The sequence below is a fragment of the Beta vulgaris genome, chromosome 6 (assembly GCF_026745355.1).
Source record: "Beta vulgaris subsp. vulgaris cultivar EL10 chromosome 6, EL10.2, whole genome shotgun sequence".
Classification (NCBI taxonomy): Eukaryota; Viridiplantae; Streptophyta; class Magnoliopsida; order Caryophyllales; family Amaranthaceae; genus Beta; species Beta vulgaris.
Genome location: NC_079207.1, coordinates 34,870,282 through 34,878,511, shown reverse-complemented (window position 1 = coordinate 34,878,511; position 8,230 = coordinate 34,870,282). Strand labels below are relative to the sequence as shown.

The 8,230-nt window shown below is 32.1% G+C and overlaps 1 long non-coding RNA gene across 1 annotated transcript; it reads right to left on the bottom strand.

The window, feature by feature from the left end:
• Positions 1-2,753: 2,753 nt before the first annotated feature.
• LOC130591973 (uncharacterized) lies at positions 2,754-5,274 on the bottom strand. The gene is made up of 2 exons (XR_008969959.1): positions 4,751-5,274; positions 2,754-2,892 (listed from the first exon to the last, which is right to left on the bottom strand). It is a non-coding gene; the product is annotated as an uncharacterized LOC130591973 (long non-coding RNA).
• Positions 5,275-8,230: the final 2,956 nt, after the last annotated feature.

The following is an 8,230-nucleotide window of genomic DNA, read 5'->3' as shown; positions in this document are numbered from 1 at the left end:
GTATTAAATCCGAGTCAAAAAAATTCAGAAAACCAAAAAAAAAAAAAAAAATATATTTTTTTTGGGGGCCATATATTCCTACGGGATTCATGGTTGATTGGAGGGAGTTTTGTTTTCTTATAACTTCCAAATTTATAATGGAGGTTACAAATCTTGGTTTAATCACCTAATTTATTGTGAAGGTTACAAACTATTTAATTTTTGAAATTAAGTACTACTTATTCTACTCCTATAAATACCCCATATCTTAAGCCATCTTTTCCACACAAAAACTTTGAAGAATCCATACTCTCTTACTTCAAAGTTCTTCTTTCTCTTCCTATCTATTCTAGTTTTATATTTCTTATTCAAGTTTCAAATTTCTTTGGTTTAAGAAAAATATTTTCATTTTTCTTACTCAAAAATATTATGCTCATGATAGGTCATTCATGTTTAATTAAATTCATGATTAAGTTCATGTGGTAAATTGCTTATTGGTTGGTTATGAGAAAGCTCAAGCATAAGAATAAGTGAAGATACTAGTATACTTTTGTGCAAGATCAATGTACGTTATGTAGCTAGATCTTTTGAAATATGGTTTTTTGTGATAAAGATGTTTATTATATAATGGTTGGATTGATTTAGAAATTTGGTTTGAAATGGTTATAATATTTTATTTTATTTACTCTGGGAAGTGAAAAGAAGGAATGATTTTATCAATCATTTTTATATAGAAGTTTTGTTATCATTTTTGGAAAATTAAATTATTTTACAAGGAAAGGTTGATTGGTTTTTATGAACTTTGAATGTTCAAAAAGTTGTTTATGAGGAAAGGAGGTTTATTCATTACTTACAAGTCATATTGTTATTATTTCCGCTTGATTAATATCAAGAGATTCAAAGTCCACTTGTTGGCAATTATAGTTACCCCTTGATATAGCTCCGTGATGGGATGACTAGCTTGGGGGTGTGCACACTTAGCAAAATAGAAGGGAGATAAGAAGAGGAATTGTTTTCAGGATTATTTTTAATCCAAGTTGTTTGGAAAGAGTTTATTCTTAAAAGGTTATTCTTGAATTATTATTCAAGTGTTTGGAAAGAGTTTGTTCTTAAAAGGTTGTTCTTGAATTATTATTCAAGTGTGTGGAAAGAGTTTGTTCTTAAAATGTTATTCTTGAATTTTATTAAGTGTTTGAAAATAGTTTATTCTTAAAAAGTTATTCTTGAATTATTGGTAATGGAGTTTTCGAAACGAAAAATTGTTATGAACTAACAAATGTGTTACTTATCTAGTACATTTCGTACTCAGTTTTATACTGACGCGTATTTCCTTTTTCCTATTTGGCTTTGCCCTGTTTACCTTTTTGGTAAGCAGATTTGCAGGTGAATTTTGGATGTGCATGGGAGCATACTAGGAATGGGATCTTCACCTAGATTAGGGTGTTTTGTTTATATTGAGTTTTGAGACAATATTTACTTTTATTAATAAAGAAGTATTATTATTTTTGGTTAAAGTCTTCCGCTGCAAGTTATTTTGTTAGTTAGTAGTTGGTTGCCGAAAGCGTGTTAGTCACGTGGCGGTAATACTCCTAAATTACTCACTTTTAAATAAATAATTAAATAAATAATATTTGAGTAATTTAGGAATATTACCGCCACGTGACTAACACGCTTTCGGCAACCAACTACTAACTAACCAAAATAACTTGCAGCGGAAGACTTTAACCAATAATAATAATACTTCTTTATTAATAAAAGTAAATATTATCTCAAAACTCAATATAAACAAAACACCCTAATCTAGGTGAAGATCCCATTCCTAGTATGCTTCCATGCACATCCAAAATTCACCTGCAAATCTGCTTACCAAAAAGGTAAACAGGGCAAAGCCAAATAGGAAAAAGGAAATACGCGTCAATATAAAACTGGGTACGAAATGTACTAGATAAGTAACACATTTGTTAGTTCATAACAATTTTTTCGTTTCGAAAACTCCATTACCAATAATTCAAGAATAACTCTTTAAGAATAAACTATTTTCAAACACTTAATAATAATTCAAGAATAACATTTTAAGAACAAACTCTTTCCAAACACTTGAATAATAATTCAAGAACAACCTTTTAAGAACAAACTCTTTCCAAACACTTGAATAATAATTCAAGAATAACCTTTTAAGAATAAACTCTTTCCAAACAACTTGGATTAAAAATAATCCTGAAAACAATTCCTCTTCATATCTGCCCTTCTATTTTGCTAAGTGTGCACACCCCCCAAGCTAGTCATCCCATCACGGAGCTATATCAAGGGGTAACTATAATTGCCAACAAGTGGACTTTGAATCTCTTGATATTAATCAAGCGGAAATAATAATAATATGACTTGTAAGTCATGAGTAAACCTCCTTCATCCTAAACAACTTTTTGAACATTCAAAGTTCATAAAAACCAATCAACCTTTCCTTGTAAAAATAATTTAATTTTCCAAAAAGGATAACAAAACTTCTATATAAAAATGATTGATAAAATCATTCATTATTTTCACTTTCAAGAGTGAATAATAAAACATTGTAACCATTTTAAATCAAATTTCTAAACCAATCCAACCAATAAAATCAATAAACAACTTTATCATATAAAACCCCCAAATTACTCACTTTTCAATAAATAATTTAATAAATAATATTTGAGTAATTTAGGAGTATTACCGCCACGTGACTAACACGCTTTCGGCAACCAACTACTAACTAACCAAAATAACTTGCAGCGGACGACTTTAACCAAAAATAATAATACTTCTTTATTAATAAAAGTAAATATTGTCTCAAAACTCAATATAAACAAAACACCCTAATCTAGGTGAAGATCCCATTCCTAGTATGCTCCCATGCACATCCAAAATTCACCTGCAAATCTGCTTACCAAAAAGGTAAACAGGGCAAAGCCAAATAGGAAAAAGGAAATACGCGTCAATATAAAACTGGGTACGAAATGTACTAGATAAGTAACACATTTGTTAGTTCATAACAATTTTTTCGTTTCGAAAACTCCATTACCAATAATTCAAGAATAACTCTTTAAGAATAAACTATTTTCAAACACTTAATAATAATTCAAGAATAACATTTTAAGAACAAACTCTTTCCAAACACTTGAATAATAATTCAAGAACAACCTTTTAAGAACAAACTCTTTCCAAACACTTGAATAATAATTCAAGAATAACCTTTTAAGAATAAACTCTTTCCAAACAACTTGGATTAAAAATAATCCTGAAAACAATTCATCTTCATATCTCCCCTTCTATTTTGCTAAGTGTGCACACCCCCCAAGCTAGTCATCCCATCACGGAGCTATATCAAGGGGTAACTATAATTGCCAACAAGTGGACTTTGAATCTCTTGATATTAATCAAGCGGAAATAATAATAATATGACTTGTAAGTCATGAGTAAACCTCCTTCATCCTAAACAACTTTTTGAACATTCAAAGTTCATAAAAACCAATCAACCTTTCCTTGTAAAAATAATTTAATTTTCCAAAAAGGATAACAAAACTTCTATATAAAAATGATTGATAAAATCATTCATTATTTTCACTTTCAAGAGTGAATAATAAAACATTGTAACCATTTTAAATCAAATTTCTAAACCAATCCAACCAATAAAATCAATAAACAACTTATCATATAAAACCCCCAAATTACTCACTTTTAAATAAATAATTTAATAAATAATATTTGAGTAATTTAGGAGTATTACCGCCACGTGACTAACACGCTTTCGGCAACCAACTACTAACTAACCAAAATAACTTGCAGCGGAAGACTTTAACCAAAAATAATAATACTTCTTTATTAATAAAAGTAAATATTGTCTCAATACTCAAAATAAACAAAACACCCTAATCTAGGTGAAGATCCCTTCCTAGTATGCTCCCATGCACATCCAAAATTCACCTGCAAATCTGCTTACCAAAAAGGTAAACAGGGCAAAGCCAAATAGGAAAAAGGAAATACGCGTCAGTATAAAACTGAGTACGAAATGTACTAGATAAGTAACACATTTGTTAGTTCATAACAATTTTTCTTTCGAAAACTCCATACCAATAATTCAAGAATAACTCTTTAAGAATAAACTATTTTCAAACACTTAATAATAATTCAAGAATAACATTTTAAGAACAAACTCTTTCCAAACACTTGAATAATAATTCAAGAACAACCTTTTAAGAACAAACTCTTTCCAAACACTTGAATAATAATTCAAGAATAACCTTTTAAGAATAAACTCTTTCCAAACAACTTGGATTAAAAATAATCCTGAAAACAATTCCTCTTCTTATCTCCCCTTCTATTTTGCTAAGTGTGCACCCCCCAAGCTAGTCATCCCATCACGGAGCTATATCAAGGGGTAACTATAATTGCCAACAAGTGGACTTTGAATCTCTTGATATTAATCAAGCGGAAATAATAATAATATGACTTGTAAGTCATGATAAACCTCCTTCCTCATAAACAACTTTTTGAACATTCAAAGTTCATAAAAACCAATCAACCTTTCCTTGTAAAAATAATTTAATTTTCCAAAAAGGATAACAAAACTTCTATATAAAATGATTGATAAAATCATTCATTCTTTTCACTTTCAAGCATGAATAATAAAACATTGTAACCATTTTAAATCAAATTTCTAAACCAATCCAACCAATAAAATCAATAAACAACTTTATCATATAAACCACATTTTAAAAGATCTAGCTACATAACGTACCTTGATCTTGCACAAACTAATACTAGTATCTTCACTTATTCTTATACTTGAGCTTTCTCATAGCCAACCAACAAGCAATCTACCACATGAACTTAATCATGAATTTAAACATGAATGACTATCATGAGCATAATATTTTTGAGTAAGAAATATGAAAATATTTTTCTTAAACAAAAGAAAATTGAAACTTGAATAAGAAATATAAAACTAGAATACATAGGAAGAGAAAGAAGAACTTTGAAGTAAGAAATTATAGATTCTTCAAAGTTTTTGTGTGGAAAAGATGGCTAAAGGTGTGGGTATTTATAGGAGTAGAATAGATAGTACTTAATTTTCAAAATTAAAGAGTTTGTAACCTTCACCATAAATTAGGAGATTAAACCAAGATTTGTAACCTTCATCATAAATTTGGAAAACAAAACTCCCCATTTACTTCACAATCCCGTCAAAAATAATGGCCTAAAAAAAAATTTTTTTTTTTTTTTTTTTTTTGGTTTTTTGAATAATTTTGACTAGGATTTAAACCAAAAGCTTAACAAATCCAATTTTGACGCCATATTCAGCCAAAAACATTTAAAACCAGTGAAAATACTAAAATATCCTTTGCTTAAAATATTTATTTTAGAAAATATATATAAAATAAATATTTATTTATTTAAATAAATACTAAAAATACGGGTATTACAGTCTACCCCCCTTAAAAGAAGTTTCGACCTCGAAACTTAAGGCAAAAAGTCATAATCACTTTCCAAAAACGGATTAAAATTCAAAATCGTAGTTTCTGACTCAAATGCTCAGACAAAAAGTCATAATCACTTTCCAAAACGAATCAAAATTCAAAATCGTAGTTTCTGACTCAAATGCTCATGTGTAAAATGCATATAATGACTCAAAAATATGCTAAATGCATAACTATAGTAAAGCGCGAAACTCTATCGCATTCTACCCCCTTAAAAGGAGTTACGACCCCGTAACTCGACAACTAACCTCGGAAAACAACGTTGGAATTTCTTGCGCATATCCGCTTAACTTCCATGTTGCTTCCTCAATCTGATGGTTTGACCATAATACTTTGACTAATCTTACATCCTTAGTCTGAGTACTTCTAACTTTACTATCAAGGATTCTTATAGTCTTCCTCGTAAGTCAAACTATCATTAATTCAATGGCCTCAGGTTGCAGCACATGAGACACATCGAAATATACTTCCTTAACTAAGATATATGAAAAACATCATCGACTCGACTTAAAACATTTGGCAAATCAACTTATATGCCACTTTTTCGAACTTCTTTAACACCTCATATGGCCCGATATACTTTGGACTTAACTTTCGCTTCTTCCCAAATCGCATCACCCCTTTCATTGGAGATATTTTCAACAATACCTTCTCCCCAACCTGAAACTCTTCATCCCTTCGCTTCAAATCAGCATAACTCTTAAAACCTTGATCTTTTCTTGAATCACTTTCACCTCTTTCGCCGTCTCTTTGAGGAATTCGGTCCAAGCACCACAGTTTCACTAATATCATTCCAGCAGACTGGACGTCTACACTTCCGACCATATAAAGCCTCAAACAGAGCCATACCAATATACTTGCATGATGACTGTTTGTTATAGGAAAATTCTATCAAATCCAAGAAATCCTCCCACGAACCCTGATACTCCATAACACAAGATCGCAACATATCTTCTAAAGTCTGAATTGTTCGTTCTTGTTCCATCTGTAGCCAGATGAAAAGCTTTACTCAATAATAAATTAGTTCCCAAAGCCTTCTACAAACTCTACCAAAATTTGGACAAGAACCGTGAATCACGATCGGAAACAATGTCCTTAGGCTCACCATGATATTTCACCACCCATTCACATATGCTTTAGCCAATTGATCCATTGACCAAGTATTCTTCATAGGAATGAAAGTTGCTGATTAGTTAAACGATCTACCACTACCCAAATTGTATCATTTTCAGCCTTAATTCTTGGTAATGCAGACACAAAATCCATTGATATAGAATTCCCATTTCCATCTCGGAATATCCAGGGGCTGAACCTTCCTTTGCGATCTCTTGTGCTCAAACTTGACCTTTTAGCATGTGAGACACTTAGCCACGAACTCTGCTACCTCTCGCTTCATGTTTGGCCACCAAAACATTTGCTTCATGTCCTTATACAACTTATCACCACCTGGGTGTACTGAATAAGGTGAGCTATGAGCTTCTTCCATTAATTTCCGCTTCAACTCATCTCTATTATTTGGTATACACCACCTTCCTTTGAACCGAATACTTCCATCATCGGCTATCTGGAAATCGAACCTGACATCCGGATCTTCTCTCGAATCTTTTCTAACTTTTCATCCTTTGATTGCCCTCCCTAATCTCATCATAGATTGAGGGTTGAATCGACAAAGAACCCAATAATTCTTCAACACCTCCTTCTTCTATTACTTCCAATGACATTTTCTAGAAACTCGACACATAACTGACTTGGCAACACTATTGCATTAACTGAATGACTCGACTTTCGACTTAATGCGTCAGCAACAACATTAGCTTTCCCTTCATGATACTGGATCTCTAGATCATTATACTTGATCAACTCCAACCACCTCCTCTGCCTCATGTTCAACTCCTTCTAAGTGAGAATATACTTTAAGCTCTTATGATCCGTATACAACTTAAACATTTCCCCATACAAGGAGTTCGCTATAACTTCAAAGCAAACACTATTACAACTAATTCAAGATCATAGGTTGGATAATTCACCTAATATGGTTTTAACTGCCTAAAGCATAAGCAATGACCTTCCGGTTCTGCATCAATACACACCCTAACAAATTTCGAAGCATCACTATAAACATCATACTGCTGGCTTTCATCAGGTAGAGCCAAAACAGGTGTTGTAGTCAACCTTTCCTTCAACACAAAAAAAAAAACTTCCTCACACTCTGGATTCCTAACAAACTTACATTCTTCCTTCATCAGGCTAGTCATTGGTCTCGAGATATTCGAGAAATCCTTTACAAATCTTCGATAGTAACCAGCTAACCCAAGGAAACTCCTTATATCACACACTATCTTTGGTATTGGCCACTCGCGCACCGCTTGAATCTTAGCAGGATCCACTGAAACTCCATCCTTTAAGATAACATGTCCTAAAAATGCAACCTTATCCAACCAAAAACTCACACTTAGAGAACTTGGCGTACAACTTATGCTCTCTTAGGGTGGACAAAACTTCCCTCAAATGCAGTTCATGACTGCTCCTAACCTTCGAATATATCAAAATATCATCTATAAACACAACCACATATTTATTCAAGCATGGCCTGAAAATCCTATGCATCAAATCCATGAACATTGCAGGTGCGTTATTCAGACCAAATGGCATCACTGTGAACTCATAGTGACCATGACGCGTCCTAAATGCAGTCTTAGAAATATCACCCTCAGCAATCCTCAATTGGTGATAACCTAACC